This window comes from Neodiprion virginianus, chromosome 5 (assembly GCF_021901495.1).
Source record: "Neodiprion virginianus isolate iyNeoVirg1 chromosome 5, iyNeoVirg1.1, whole genome shotgun sequence".
Taxonomy (NCBI): domain Eukaryota; kingdom Metazoa; phylum Arthropoda; class Insecta; order Hymenoptera; family Diprionidae; genus Neodiprion; species Neodiprion virginianus.
The window spans coordinates 8708914-8724758 of NC_060881.1; the positions used below are offsets into that span (position 1 = coordinate 8708914).

At 34.8% G+C, this 15845-nt stretch overlaps 1 protein-coding gene across 7 annotated transcripts in view; it reads right to left on the reverse strand.

The window, feature by feature from the left end:
* Positions 1-15845, reverse strand: part of LOC124306257 (NAD(+) hydrolase sarm1) — a 197302-nt gene that overhangs the window by 109319 nt on the left and 72138 nt on the right. The window lies entirely within an intron of this gene.

Genomic DNA, 15845 nt, shown 5'->3' on the forward strand with positions numbered 1-15845 from the left:
TCAAATGATTTTTTTTTTTTTCTATTCTTTCTCAGCATATCGAATGCGCTAAATTTAAATATTGCAAACCTAACTTTAAATTCGTCCAAGGCTGAACAACGATCTTTCACACGTATTATATTTATAAAATCTATGTTTGGAACTATGAAACAAAAGAGTCCCCGTACTATTTCAATCTTTATAATCAATGGAAGTAAAATCGAAGCTTCGAATTGGAAAATTGAGAATTAAGCCAGATCGTAATTATCACCGGCGGCTGTGTTCGAAACAATTGACGAAGTTAATTTTCACTCTGTATATTTTATTGTACCGTGTATAATTTACGATGCTGATCGTGAGAGAAACCCACGCTTTTAAAACAGAGGATAATTGTTCGTCCGGTGAACGTTGGAAACAAGTGTGTGTGTGAAATTAATTTCGACCTTGGTTTCTAGTCGGCAATGCGTCTATTGTACGCACGATTTCTTTAAGTTGAATATCTCGTGCCCAGAATTGAAAAAAAAAAAACAAAAAAAAAAACACCAACCCGAGGAATATTTTACACGTATAATGCATTATAGACGAGTAATTTACAACCGTTTGTTACGTTGCGTTGTTATAATACGTCTATATATATATATGTATAACAAAATGTCTGCCAAGTCAAGAAAATTCAAGGAACACGGATATTCGCTCGACTCGGTTTCTGCGTTCATTTATTTATTCAGTTATTCATTCAGCAATCAGCTCGTTTGCCTTACTTTCCGCCTACGCGTATTCTCGGGACATTATAATTCGCAATTTTTGCACGGCTATAAATTGAAATTTAGTTAGATGGTTTAGTTGTTTTACTTCGATTGTTTCAACCTTCTGTTTGTTGCGTATTATTAAATTCGACAAAAGATCGAACACCCTGAATTTCATTTCTGCTGTCTAATATAATAAAATAGAAAAAAAAGTACCGATGTATTCTCTAAATCAGATTAAATCAAGGACGAGAAGAAAAGAATACAGAAAAATAAAAGAAAATAACCCGAAGGTTTCTGACGGTCGTAAATTTGGGAAGATGGATTAATTATTATTTCTACCTTCAAAAATGACTCCGTACTCATTTAATTTAACTCGTTTATTTATCTTGATCGGTAAATAAATTTTCGATCGTTATATACGCTTCGTCCAGTGCGGTTTAATCGCCGTTAAAGAAGGGGAAAAAAAAAAAACACGAAAAGAAATAGTCGGAAACATAACGTGTGTATGAAAATGAAAAAAAAAATAAATTAAAAAAAAAAAAAAAAAATGGTCAAGATATCAAAAAACTTGAAAGTCGAGTCGGAATAACGAGAATCAGTTATTACCTGTAGCTATAAATTGCGTCTCGTTCGTTACAGATGCAAGTGTATACAGGCATATGAGTTATATACCGACTTCGGTAGGTATATAAATAAAAATAGAAAGAAAATAAAAAAAAATAAAATAAAAAGAGGTTAGGAGAGAAGTTGACATTTTGCAAAAGTGTGTATAATAAAATATACGATATCTACTCGCGAGACCAATGATCAATATCTCCGGAACGTGTGTAATTGCTACCAGATCGTTAAATCACTCTCTATGGCAGTCGTCGGGCTGATTCAGTGCAGGTCTATAAACGAAATACGTCACAGACGTGTGCGTGTCTCGTGTAAAAATCAACTCGCACACCGTAACGTTGCCTCTGTTTTTTTTTTTTTTAATGGCAAAACTAGCAGGCCGCGATACGAGTGGTTAAAAAAAAAAAAAAAAATGATACACACATATATTTGTATACATGTACTTACGTATGATGCATAATTGACAGGAGGGGAAAAAGAGTAGGGAAAAATTCGAACCGGCTAATTCCGTAAGCCACATGCCGAGTTACTGGCAGCGTAAAAAAAAAGGAAAAGGAAAAAAAAAAAGGTAGCATTTATTATGTAACTCAAAGAACAAGGAGGAAGGTTAGATAAGTATTCCTGCAAAAAACGAAAGGAATAAGAATGTTTGAAAATGAAGAAAAAGAAAGTAAAAAGGAAAAAAAAAATAAATAAAATAAAGAAATAAAGTTGGACCCTATAATTTGCATTGCTGATTAGTCGATTTTACACACTCGAATGGCCGAGCGGACTGGCAACTATTTACCATTTATCAAGCTTGTGTGTATCGTAAAATTGTGGCAGTTGCCATCGAAAATCTGGTCCTCCGAAAATTCTTCGTGTGTGTGTTTTATATCGATTTTGATGGATTCGTGGTGATTATACGGTTGGTTGGATTATGCATAATACGAGATCTGGGGAAGAATTAATGGCATATGCAAGGTTGAGAAGAAACGAGAATGTAGTCATTATGATAAAACGAATATAAAATCTGTCGGTTCTATGATATCAAATTTTATACCATCAATTCTTCGGTTTTTTTGTCATGTTACACGCTTCATCAATTAAGGATAAGGTTCGTTTTTTCATAGTCGGTCGAAATGGTTTCTTGAATTAACCGCGGAGGAATCGAAGAAACAAATCTTTCCGTACGGAAAATTATTGATGCACATAATTATACTTTAAGCATTCTCTAACTTTTTTCATACCTTTCGTCAGAGTCAGAGAAATATAATTTATGTAATTTATAAAATAACGTCGGGCATAAAAAAAAAGTCAATCAAATAACTAATAATTTCACATGCAGGATTCGTCTTTATAAAGTTCGTATAATATATACATCGCAGCCTGTGCAACCTTATTCAACCTTTTATCAAGTCAATTAATCGTCACTTCAAACGAACAAATTTATAATCCGATTCGTAGCAATGATTGATCATTTCATGGCCGGTTAATTTGAGTCAAAGGATTTAATTATAGGGTTTAAAATTTCGGAAGAAATGAAATTTGCGGGATAATTAAAATCGGCACGATTCCTAATTTTCTCTAATCCTTACAACGATTTTCTAGTGAAATATTTTTAATTTGGTTTAGCGTATAAGCGAAAACTTTTTCATAATATGAAAAAATCATCCGGCGATCGGTATTTAAAATCTAGAAATAGAAAAATTAGAGAAGGAAAATTTATGAAAACTGTTTTTGATTGTGAGAGCGGATAAAATCACTATAAACCGATTATTTTGTACACAAATATAAAATCTGTTTGTGAGCTAATTGAAATGGTTATTACTTTTTCCGCATTTCTAATAATAAGTATGGAAAAAAAAAAAACCGGACAACAATTATTGCACTTCAATTCGATGACTCGTTCGAGAATTTTGTTACAACGTCAACTTTATTACAATACGAAAAAAAAAAAATTACTTCTCAAACTTGCGAATAACGCAAACATTCCAACAACAATAAAAGGAGCAATAACAACTTTGTACGTTCATTTAGTGCAATAATTGCTATCGCAAGAAAAAAAAAAAACATTTCCCTTTCTCTGTAAACCAGATCCAAAAATCTTTGAAAAACGTTCATCTGAATTCTATTTACTCGCGATAATAAATCATTCAAATTAAATATTCGCCAAGTATTTACTAACGAAATTGAAGTACATCTGTACATCTGTTCAAATTTTCCAGAAAATAATTTTTTTTCTACGTACAATAAAACGCGTTCCAAAATATGGCGCAGAGAAATATCGAATATTCATGATTTCGTCCTCTCGAGAATTCTTCCGCAAAGAATGGGGGAAAAAAATAAGAGGGCAGTGCGTAAAAAAAGTAGAACAAAAACAGAACGGTTGTAAAAATTCCCGAGGGCATAGGTGATCCCCGTAAATTCGACATTTTATACGACGGGTCGAATAGTTTTGAGTTTTACGAGAGAAAAAAAAATTGGGTTACACAGAGGATTTTAGCCGCGAGGCTAACTTCCCATCTGTTCAAGGGTCTTAATTTATTATTGTTCTCTTTATTTCCCTTCCCTCCTTCTTTTCGGCTTTACAAAAATTCACCGCATCGATATAGCGTTATTTTTTAAACGGTCGTGGTTTGTAACCTTTGACCGATCGAGTTTCGCCCATAAATAAAATACAGATACCGTTGGTCTGATATTTGTGTAGGGAAAAAGAGGGTCGAAAAAAATTGTTACGATATAAAAATTTCAAAAATTTAAGAGTAATAAAATGCGAAAATACGCCGTTCGATTTAATTTTGAAGAGTAAAAAATAACCGCGTTTCTGGCCAACTATTTTCCGTTTTTACTTTTCACGCTGCAGCCGAATCACTTCTTGGCAATATTTTAACTTTTCTTATCTGTTATTTCCATGTTACTCGTTTTCTTTTTTTTTCAAGCTCCTTAAATCCAACTTGGCAACGCGAGTAGAAATTACGCGAAGTTTAGATCAGTTCGTTCAACTTTAGATACGATATTTAAATGCGTTTCATACACGTGTACCTGTGTCTTATATACGTACGTTATGTATTAGGTATGACTTGCGAGTAACTTGAGATTGGAGGCAGAGTTAGCCGAGCCCGCGAACAGATAAACGACATCGCACGTAGGAATACAGCTGAAGTCACTCACCTGGAACAGAAAAATATTGAAAACGTGGTGAAACTCGTTTCAATGTGTGAAGTTTCATGTTTTTCATTTCGTTCGGCATGTTGGCTGGCCAAGAATCGATACTTGGTATTTAATTTTATTGCGATACAGACGGACATTGAGTATTTATCAAATTATCAAACTCGAAAGCTACAAGGATTTGTTTAAATATGGCAAAATTGGAACTGTTATATTCGCAAATAAAAGCTTGAATATCGCTGTTTTATTTGAAATTGCCTCAGAATTGTTCAAAATCTAATATATTCGTTCAATTTTACTCTGCGACAGCTCATTTTGTTCAAACGTTACGAATTCATTGAAACAAACTTTCTCTTTATTTAACATTCTTTCATTTGTCAACAAAATTCATTATTCAACGATACCAACATGATAAGAAATTAGTATTTCAATCCAGTCGTAGAAATGAGTTTTTTGAATAATATAAGTCGAATGTAATTTACTCAATTCTTGACAGTTTTGCAACGAAGCATCGATGCCCGAACTTTTTTCCCCATTATTTCCAGTATTTTCTATTTCTATATAGCTAATGAGATCTTAGTAGCTCAAGCTCAATTTAATTCTTTGATAAATGTAATAATGTCGACTATCTTCTTATAAAATCGATAAAAAGTATCGTTTCTCGGTAAAAATTTAATGCGAATTGTATTCAGGCAATAAGGAACAAGAATAACGATTTTTCGCAAGTCATTGAAAGGAAAGGAACAGAGAAACATAAACGAAAAAATCTAGGAATGTTATTATTGCCCATACAGTTCCTCCGGTATATCAATTCGTCGTAGATAAATATCTATGTCAGTTTTACGATGTTGTCAATGATGTTTACAATGTTTATACTCATCGAATTTCGGGAAACCATATAATAACATCGTGAAGCGACAGATTTTTACTTGCAAACATGTATTAAACACGATACGATAGAATCGTCGTGGTTGTGATGCAGAAATGTATTGAAACTATGCCAATTCGGAACGTTACGACGCGTAGATATAACTTCAAAGCATTCCAGGCAAACCCGTCGCCACACATAAAGATCATCGTTATGCTTTCACGCTTCAGAAAATTTTATAACACATCCGAAAGTCACAAAATTCTAAACGTTTTACAACTGCAGCCAAAAACCAACCGGATCAAAAACATGATTTCTGGGTCAGTGTGGCCGAGTGTTACCTAGAATTCAAAATCTCACTTATTGTTGGAGCTATTTTTATTTTTCTTATTATTTTTAGTTTGCAGCACTGCAGGTTTTCAACTGGAAAAGTTTCCGCCACAAAGAAGCAATTAGTGGTTCATTAAGTCACCGGACTTGTTATACACTCGCGCTGATAAGCAATAAGGGTTCAACCTGAACTTGGCCGTTATAGATGAAGTGAGGTACGTCAAAGGGAAGTAGTAAAATATCGAAGTAGTTGCGATTACTAGATCAGATGATAAAAGTGCCCTAAGTGCACGGTCAACTGCTAACGTAGTGAAATGAAAATATACTCAATATAACCTAAAAACTTGGCACGAGACGTTATTGATACCCAATCTTGAATTTCAAATTTTCTAACGACAGATTTAATAAATGGAACAAATAGCTTTATTTAATTGAGACTTGAAATTGACATTTTATAAGTTTTTCGAAAACAGCGCCTTCGCAAAGCGGATATCTATCTTTCTCCGTTTAATTCTATCCTGCTGTAACAATTCTTCCCCCTTTCTTTTAAATGTGTCCCTTTTGCTACAGCAACACCATCTCATATGTACATATTGTGGCACACTCCCGGTGGTTTATGAATCAGTACATCAATTTCAGAATGGGTTGTGCGCGAGTCGTTACAACAAATATGCTTATTTCATATACATGGTTCAACGACATTTCGTGTGTTTTCAAAATACTTTCTTTCTTCGAGTGATATTGCAGCACATGCCGGGGACGAAGTCTCGGTCAACATCAACCTATGTATAAAACTCAAAGTCTTTCTGACGTATGTTCGCTCATAACTCCGGAACGACTTAACTGATTATGATTATTTTTTTTTCTGTGAATAGCTACAACGTTTGACCAGATTTTAGGCTATAGCAGGAGAATGTTTTGAAACTTGAAAATCAACCGCGCATGCGCGAGTTTTATCGGCTGGCCATCCCGAGTTTCAGCTGTCAAACTGTTTCTGCCGGCGACGTAGTTGATACGAATTTTCGAGGTTAGAATATCAAATAGTTGAGATGGTGACTCGGAAAGGTTTGGGAAGCATTTGTTATCGGGTCGGAAAGTTGATTCTTCAAAGAACGGTCGGAATTTAATGCTTATGCTCTTTGAAAATTCAAACGTACACATTTTGCGTAGGTTGGCCCGCCTGCATCGCAGACAATAATATTGCCGCGTGAAGATTTCGCCGACCAATGAGACTGAATTATTTGGCGCATGCGCGGTTGATTTTCAAGTTTCAACAGATTGTCCCGGTATTTCGTTACAACCGGTTTAATAGTTTTGAAGAAGTAACGACATTTGTAAGCCAAGTCAGAACGGCATCACAAATTTATGCGAACGCTGAGTCAATTCTTACAGATAGAGGTTAGGTCCAGCTCAGTTCTAGGTTCAGTTAGATATTATCAGTTTTCATTCAAATATTCTCAACTGTAAGTAAAATTTTACTTATCTGAATATAATTTTCAATTCATCACATTAAATTTGGGTCGCTAGTAAATCATAAAAATGCGCAGAAAAAGACAAACGAATTAACGAAGAAACAAGCTCCCTGTATTTTCGAGTTGATTGTAATTTCGTGTGTGCAAACGCTGTGTGGATTTAGCAGGGCGAATATATTTTCACTACCGTTTAAGAAATTGAAAAAGGGTCATGAGAAAATCACGTGCGATGATCGCATTGCGGTCGTACCGATATTGCAGGTTATACTTACCTACACCTACTTTGCAGTGTGATACTTATAGTTTGGATTATATTTTAACGTTGGCACACTCGCCAAGGCTAAACAACCCACCGGTCAGCCTTACATCTATGTATGTAAGTACGTAAAGTCGGTTCTATTTCGAGGCGACAACAATTAACCGAAATATTAGACACAGACGTTAAATTTCCACCGGCCATAAAACGCGACGCCGAAATTGCATAATATACGTGTAACCACGAACTCAACATTATACATTCATTTGATGTGTTTGAAACTTTGAAGATTGGGTCGTTTGTGGAACGAATGTTATTTTTTTTTTTCTTTTTTTTTTTATCCATTACTCTCAATCTTTTTGCATCCAAAATTGAAAATAGAATTTTCTCACCTTGAAAAACCGCTGAATAATTATGTAAAGTCTTAATAATGCACAAACGATTCGATTGCTTTAAATTGAAATATCGATTTTGGGCTTCTGGTCACGATACAGGAATTAAAATCAGTTCTTAAAAATTATGGGAACGGTAGATTGATAAGCAAATAAACGATAATCGATCGAAACGAACGCAAGAGATTTAAAAATAGTACTAAAAATTTGAAAGCTTATTAAAAATTGTTTGGTAACAAACGATCGCGGTTAGATCGCATAATCGGTAAATTACAACACGTTTCATCATGCTTATTTCCATAAATAAATTTTATCACGTATACACTTCGGGGAAAAAAAATTAAAGTTCACGTTATTCCATTTTCCCGGGTCATCTAGAGTTCAGCAGTTTTTAATTATGTTGCTGCAGCGATCGTTAAATTGCAGAAACTTCAAATGCACCGCGTGAAAAAACATCGATTCGCGCAATGAACAAATTAAGACACACGCTGCCACCGCTCATAATTCTTTACGTGCATATTTTTATTACTGTTATTGCATATTAATTGGAGCAAGACGCTCGCATTGAATTGAAGTATAATTATTACATAAGTAAATTCACGCTGCTACGCTTGGCGTTTCATTGAAGAACGCCGCGGATCTAATGCAATATGTATAAATACACGTTAATTGTTTAATACATATGGCACATTGCCTCGGTCAGTTTGAATTTGAACCAATTACATATTTTCGAAATTTTTCTTATCCGATGATTATTCGTCGACTATGACTTTTTTCTCAAGTAAGAGGGTAAAAGTTCGGAAGCAAAAAAACTTCTACGTTGCAGCTAGCAATAATTTCCAGCTATTTTCGTATTGGAGATTCGATTTTTGTTATCGTTCATGTATTATTATTACTAACGATTTCAAAAAATTATTCAATAAATCAGACGGTGTCGTGAACATGTAAATTGTTGATACATAATACCTTGACAGTTCATTTTGGGTGAAACACCAAAAAAAAAAAAATCGCTTGATTTTCTTCAAACTTCAGTTTTTGTTGAATACTTGTTTTTCCCATTTCTCGATGCAGAGCGAAGTAAATTTGACCGATAAATCGGTTCAAAAATTGATGTCTGAATGAAAAAAAAATTACACGTCGAAGAAATTGTGGGATCACACTGTTCGTAACGTTCGTTCAATGAATAAATTTGATCAAGTTATATGGAATGAAAAAAAAAAAAATGATATCATGTAACTACAGATATAAAATTTTACTGACTTTTTGTCGATATTCTGAAAATCGAGATGGACAAACAAAAAAAATTGAATCGGCACGGAATTCCTCGTGCACTGGGAAAAAATTTTCCGCTCAGTTCTTAACTGTTTTCATTTTAAAGCCTTGTTTAACTAAAAAAGTAGAGTAAACCTCGGAAACTGATTTTGCGTTGCAATTATCAACAAACGATCGATAATGGCACAAAATGGTCACGCGTTCCGCGTTTTTCGCAATTCCAACAATATTCAAACAGGTTTTTTTAACGACACCTGGTTTACTGAAATTTTCTAGTTACTGTAACAAATGAAATATTTCTTAGTGTTGCACCACGAAAAACGAGTAGCTCGCTTCTTTCCTTCAGTTCTACTTGTCCTCGACTTTGCCTGAGAATTCCGCACAGGCGTCAATTATTTAGGAACTTAAATTACCTCCCGGTCGGGACGATACACGCACACACACACACACAGTTAAATTCGCACAGCATTACGTAAGAACGTCTAATTGGCTAATGAATGAATCGCGACCTGATTTTCTCCCCTTTATTTTAGTTTCTTCTTAAAATTCTCCCTCCTTTTTTCGTTCAATCTTTTCTCCATCTAGTTAATAAGCTCTACATTTTGGAATGTTCTTTTAATTCTCAGACATATTTTAAATCGACAAATTTCAAAACAGCGTATTCACGTTTTTTTCCCCAAGACCTGTTTCTCCGATTTAAAATCCTTAATGTGTTATTGAAAACGCGGTACAAAATATTTGTGAAAAAATTCTCGCACATCAGTCACAAATGTGTTTACCTATCTTATTGTACAATTATATGTATATTGCGCGGGCGCCGACACGAATTAGGGTTCTAAATTTTTTCCTCACTGTTATATTCATATTATACGATCCTACAGGTTATTCGTTTTAATATGCACGGTAGGTATCCGAGGTATTTGCGGCATGCCAAGCCGATTGAGACCGAGTTATTGTTATATCTAGACGTAAAACGTGGGCACGGTCACGTACGAGAGTCGAATCGTAAAGCCTTCAAGAAACAGTGGGACAAATAGTTCTCAGAGTAATCTTACGTTTCTGATCTAATACGACATTTACGAAAAAATTTTAGTCTTTCCAAATATTCGAAATACAATTTCGTTTCAATTTAGTAAAAAAAAAAAGGAACAAACAATTACCGCATGCACGATCAAGATTCAAATGCATTGAGCGATTCGCCAAACTATTACAAAAGTATAACGAATTTTGTTTAAATGAACTTATTCGACATTTTTGCCGACATAATTTATCATTATTTTTCTGTAACACTCAAATTTAGAGTCTCACCTGCGATGGCTAGTAATGAAGAAAATTGTCTCTAGCCTGCTTCGAATGACAAATGTAATTTGTGATTGATAAGATGACGAAAAAAACATAATTATACTTGTTATCCGCAACTGGTGATACATAAAATCAAGCCGATCAAGACAAAACAAAATCCAAATTACATTCACATTCTTACGCGTTCGCGTAAGTAAGTTTTCAAGTGAAACACTTGCGTACGAGAAATTTTAGACTTAACACAGTGGATAGATTGTATTGAAAAATTTCGATCGGATAGGATAATGATTTTAAATAATTACATAAATTGACAATTGTAATTGATTCGTATAAAAACATCAAATACTAATTTCAAATACAATTTGTATTCTATTTTGCCTTAATTACAAACACACATTTATATTCCGCTCTGTAAATACAAATTACATATTCGGATGTGTATTTTAGTTTTCCAAATCGTAAAAGAGAGAAAAAAAAAAAAAAACCAACGGAAATTGCATGTGATATTTTTCTTTTTCCGCAATTAAAAAATCGCAATGCAACTTGAATTCCATTTTTTTCTCAATACAAAAAATACAAATGCAATTTTTAATTGAAATATATGAAAGTAATTACAAATCACGACACCGACTTTGCTTTGTTCTCCGATCGGTTAGTTGAATTTCGCGAGGTGAGACGAAACGGTCGTGGATTTGCGCTGAGTTTTTTTTTTTTTTTTTTTACTTTCGGCGGCGATCGTTTTCACACCGTAAATGGATCACGTTGTTCGTTGCAAAACAAGATCAAACTACGCGACGCGGCAGAAAGCGAGACGTATATTAACATCAGTCGTCTGACGATGCTCAGGTGTAATTGATGAGTATCAAATGCATGGAGCACTGCCGCAGAATCATTCTGGCTTTCGTCTTTGGTCCTCTGGGGATTCTGGGATTTACAAAGCGGAAATTATACCTACTCGCGGCAACCTCGCGAAAGGTCCGTTGTGGCTTTTTCACCCAACAAGCTTTGCACACCTTGCGAGATCATCCAAGGCTTTGTTGTTCCCTTTTTTATTCTACACGGGGTAAAGAATTTACACAAATATTTTTTGCCCGACTTCAAACGCGGCCTGCGTTTAATGGAAACGATTTTTCAGGATCCATGTCGAGTGAATGAAAAACACACATGAATATTTAACAAACGCGAAACTTCAATATCGTTATATATCTTTTCAATTTTGATTTTTCATCAATTTATAGCGGTTGGGATCCTCGGCACCAGATATCCTGTAGAAATGTTGAAGAATTTTTTACACATGGATTAGCGCCTGTCAGACTTTTTAAATTTTGATCGTTATTTCAATTGCTGCGAATTACTTGAATTGTCTTCGGTGAGCCGTTTTTTTTTTCTTTTTTTCTTTTTCTTTTTTCTTTTGTTTAAAATCATATGTTTCAAATCGGTTTCATAAATATAAAACTGTCAACTTGCCCTGTATGCGTTACGAGTGAAAATTCATTGAAATTAGAAGCACCAAAAGTATGAAAAAATCTTAAACACTGATGTTAAATTTTTCATCAAATAGATTTCCAGACGAAGAATTCATTTTCCATCGGAAAAAAAATGTAATTTGGTATTAAAATCGTGCATAATTTCAAACTTCTTTCGATGAATCGTAACTTGGAAGAAAAAAAAAAAACGCGCCGGTCTTTTCAAAAAAATTCGAAAACGCAGGAACAAAATATCTGACCTATACGTTTCCGAAAGCTTCGTTTCAAATTTTCAAGATATTTCATTCTCGATCGTCGCGTCCGTAGATTTTCAAAACAATGTTAGAAACGCGTTTCCTCGCCATTCCCACGAATTCCTCGATTTCCGCAGCATTGACTCGATACAATTTCTCGTACGAATATCAATCGAATTCTATAAATTTTAAGCCAAGCTAGACGCATTAATTTTGTACAATGTATTTATTCCGCCGATGGTGGATTTGCCAAGGATACAAAAACCGGTAGCGACTTACGCGACGGGACTTCTACAGTGTGAGAGTAGCTGGTCTTTGCCATAATGCCAAGAGTCGAGTTGCAACTAACAAATGGACCACCGACGATGTCGGGCGATTTTTTTCCTCTTTTTTTTTGTCCCCAGTCACAGCGACGAGCAGAAGAGCAGAGCTTTCGTTAACGGGTGAGAGCAATGCGGGAAAAGAATGCGACGCACAATAATAATGACAATAATAAGGACAACGTTAAGGATAAATATAATAAGGATAAGGATGGTAAGGGTATATGATAAGGATAAGGATAAAGATAAGGAGAATAAAAACGATGGCAATAACAATAGCAATAAGGATAATATATATAAGGACAAGGATAAGGATAATAATAAGGACAACGTTAAGGATAAATACAGTAACGTAGCGTAGTGTAGAAATCCTTCATAAATACAGCAACCATAAAAATAATAAGGATAAGGATAAGGATAAGGTTAGGGACAAGGATAATATATACAAGGACAAGGATAAGGATAATAATACAGAGAAGCCAAAGGCGAGGAAGAGAGTGTCTCGCTGAGAGCGTTTAGCTAACGATGGTAGAAACGAAAGACGAGCTAGGCGGAAATCCGAACAAGAATAGATCGGCAACTCCATCTGCGTCTACTCTCTAAGAAAAAAGTTGAACTATTTTTGGCTCTATCGGTAAGTAGGAATAGAACAGCGATGAATTTCACGCCTTAGCTCCCTTGTCGCGGCAAGACATGCAACGCCTGAGTTGAGTTCGCTTAACAGATAGACGAATGGCTTGTTTAAATTCTCGATGAAAGTGATTGACGTTGAACCTATATTTATAAATTTGAGTATTATTTTTATTTTTTTTTTTTCTGTCATTTGGTTACCTTAATTCGACACATTGTAAAATTACCGTGCGAAGTTTGCACGAGTTCTCGTTGAAATATTAGGTCGTAGAATAACGCGGAAAACACGATTTTTAAGTGACTTACGTTCGCCAATTAACTTTTTACAATCTATTATATATTTACTCGAAAACTTTTAGAAACAGTCAAACCATTTCTCCGTGGCAGTTTTTTTTTTTTTTTCTTATAAATAATTCTGCCGTATCGATATAAACAGTTGTAACTTTACCGAAATATTCCTGACACCAATTTCATTCTTTTACGGATGAGAAATATGAATACGAAGTAATAAAAAATTAATAAAAAAAATATCGAAATCAACAATGATAACAATGATAACAATGATAATTATCAACGGTATAACCGAATTAGTTTAAGACGATATTCTTCAACAATACTTGGAATTTGGTTGAAAATAACAAAAAGAAAAAAAAAAAAAAACAGAAAAGAAACCATTTGCACAGAATAAGGCTTACAAATTACGTATTAATTGCCATGTATTAAGCAATTTACGGTCGCTCTTACTTATAGTTAGAAAACTTGGACGAATGCGAATTACATGCAATAGCAGTAGCGTGAATATCACTGCTTGTTAAAAAATTTTTAGATTAAAGAGAAAAAAATAAATAAATAAATAAATAAAAAAGGGGGGAAAAGAAGAAGAAGACAAGGTTTTACTTCATTCACCGATCAGCGTATAAGATTACGTGATTGCACGCGTGAAAATATTAGTAGGTATTATATATACGTCGTACGGGTTAATTAATTCCGAGCGATAGAAATCTCACGTAAAGCAAGGTGCTCGAGTATACATTATACGGTATAATATCGCTGAAGTGAGTGAGTGAGAACTTCCTTTCGACTCCGCGTGGACGTTCGAACGTAACCGGATGTGTCAAACGAGTGGGAAAATGGGGGAAAAAAATATGAGGATAAAATAAAACGAGGCTGAACAAAATGAAATAAAAAATGATGGAAAGAAAAAAAAAGAAATAAATAAATAAATAAAAATACATCTACAGCAAGGCTGCACCCTGCACTTCTATGCAAATACGCTCCTCGAGTAGCAGCGAGAAAATCATTTGAATAATTATGTTTATCAATGAACCGAAGCAGCCGTGTACTTCACAGCCTGCGAGGTAAAATCTCGTTTTACATTTTACATTTTACATGTGGGGCAGTGAATATTTGTCTCCAAGATTTTGTATTTTCATTCTTGTTTGTTGATTCTTCTCTTGTGTTTCCTTTCGATGAGGTTTAAATATTTTAGTTGAAGTATTTTTCAAAATCGGTCATTTAGTGAATTTTATCAGCGCAAGGTTACGTGATATAATTATAATTCTAAGCTGAATTGATGGAATTTTATATAAAATCTGTTTCTTTTCCATTCGTAAGAACGTCAAATTATTCGAAAGAAACAATATCCACCTCACCCACGTTTTGTAAATCGATCGATGAAACTGTTAAAAATTAAACATAAACAGAATATTAAAAATGTAGACAAGGTTTCCAATGCGTGTATGTACCGGGAAAATCTCTTGAAACTTGAAAATCAACCGCGCATGCGCGAGTTTTATCGGCTGGCCATCCCGAGTTTCAGCTGTCAAACTGTTTCTGCCGGCGACGTAGTTGATACGAATTTTCGAGGTTAGAATATCAAACAATTGAGGTGGTGACTCGGAAAGGTTTGGGGAAGCATTTGTTATCGGGTCAGAAAGTTGATTCTTCAAAGAACGGTCGGAATTTAATGCTTACGCTCTTTGAAAATTCAAACGTCGACATTTTGCGTAGGTTGGTACGCCTGCATCGCAGACAAGAATATCGCTACGGGAAGATTTCGCGGACCAATGAGATAGAATTATTTAGCGCATGCGCGGTTGATTTTCAAGTTTCAAGAGATTGTCCCGGTATATACATGTATAACGGAATACTGCGGTATAGAAACCGAAACGAGGTATTTGGGGATCAACTTTACCAGATAACTACCTGCTGAACTTTTATTGGAAATCATATTTGCAAGATAATTCAGACAGAGACGAAATCGTATCTCAATTTGTACAACGACACGAGCGAACGCGACTCATCGAGCAATTGCCGACGAACAATTTTGTTCAAGATACAATAATAACCATTATTCATCGATACATATCGATTCATTTCGACGCAACGAATGAAGCAGGGCGCGTAATAAGAACGTCTGGATATTGTAAGGCACTCGTCGCCGATACGTTGGTGAAAAAAAATGTTCATTATCCCACATAATTCACACACACACACACACGCGTGAATTTATTTTTATTTTTACCGAGCGTCCTCAATCTCTCCTTTAGCTTCCGTCCCCCTTTTGATTCAGGCTCAACCGTCAGGTTGAAATCTTCGTCAGCAAGATGAAGATATTGGAAAAGCATATGGACGTAGAAAATAAATCGCAAAGAAATGGGTATTTTTAAAAGAAGATTTATTGTTTCAGTTTATCATTTTGCGGAGAGTTTGAAAAAATTTGAAGACGTACGACGGTACGAAACTGGTGTTTAACGTCCCTGAAATTACGGACGAACGTTGTACTTG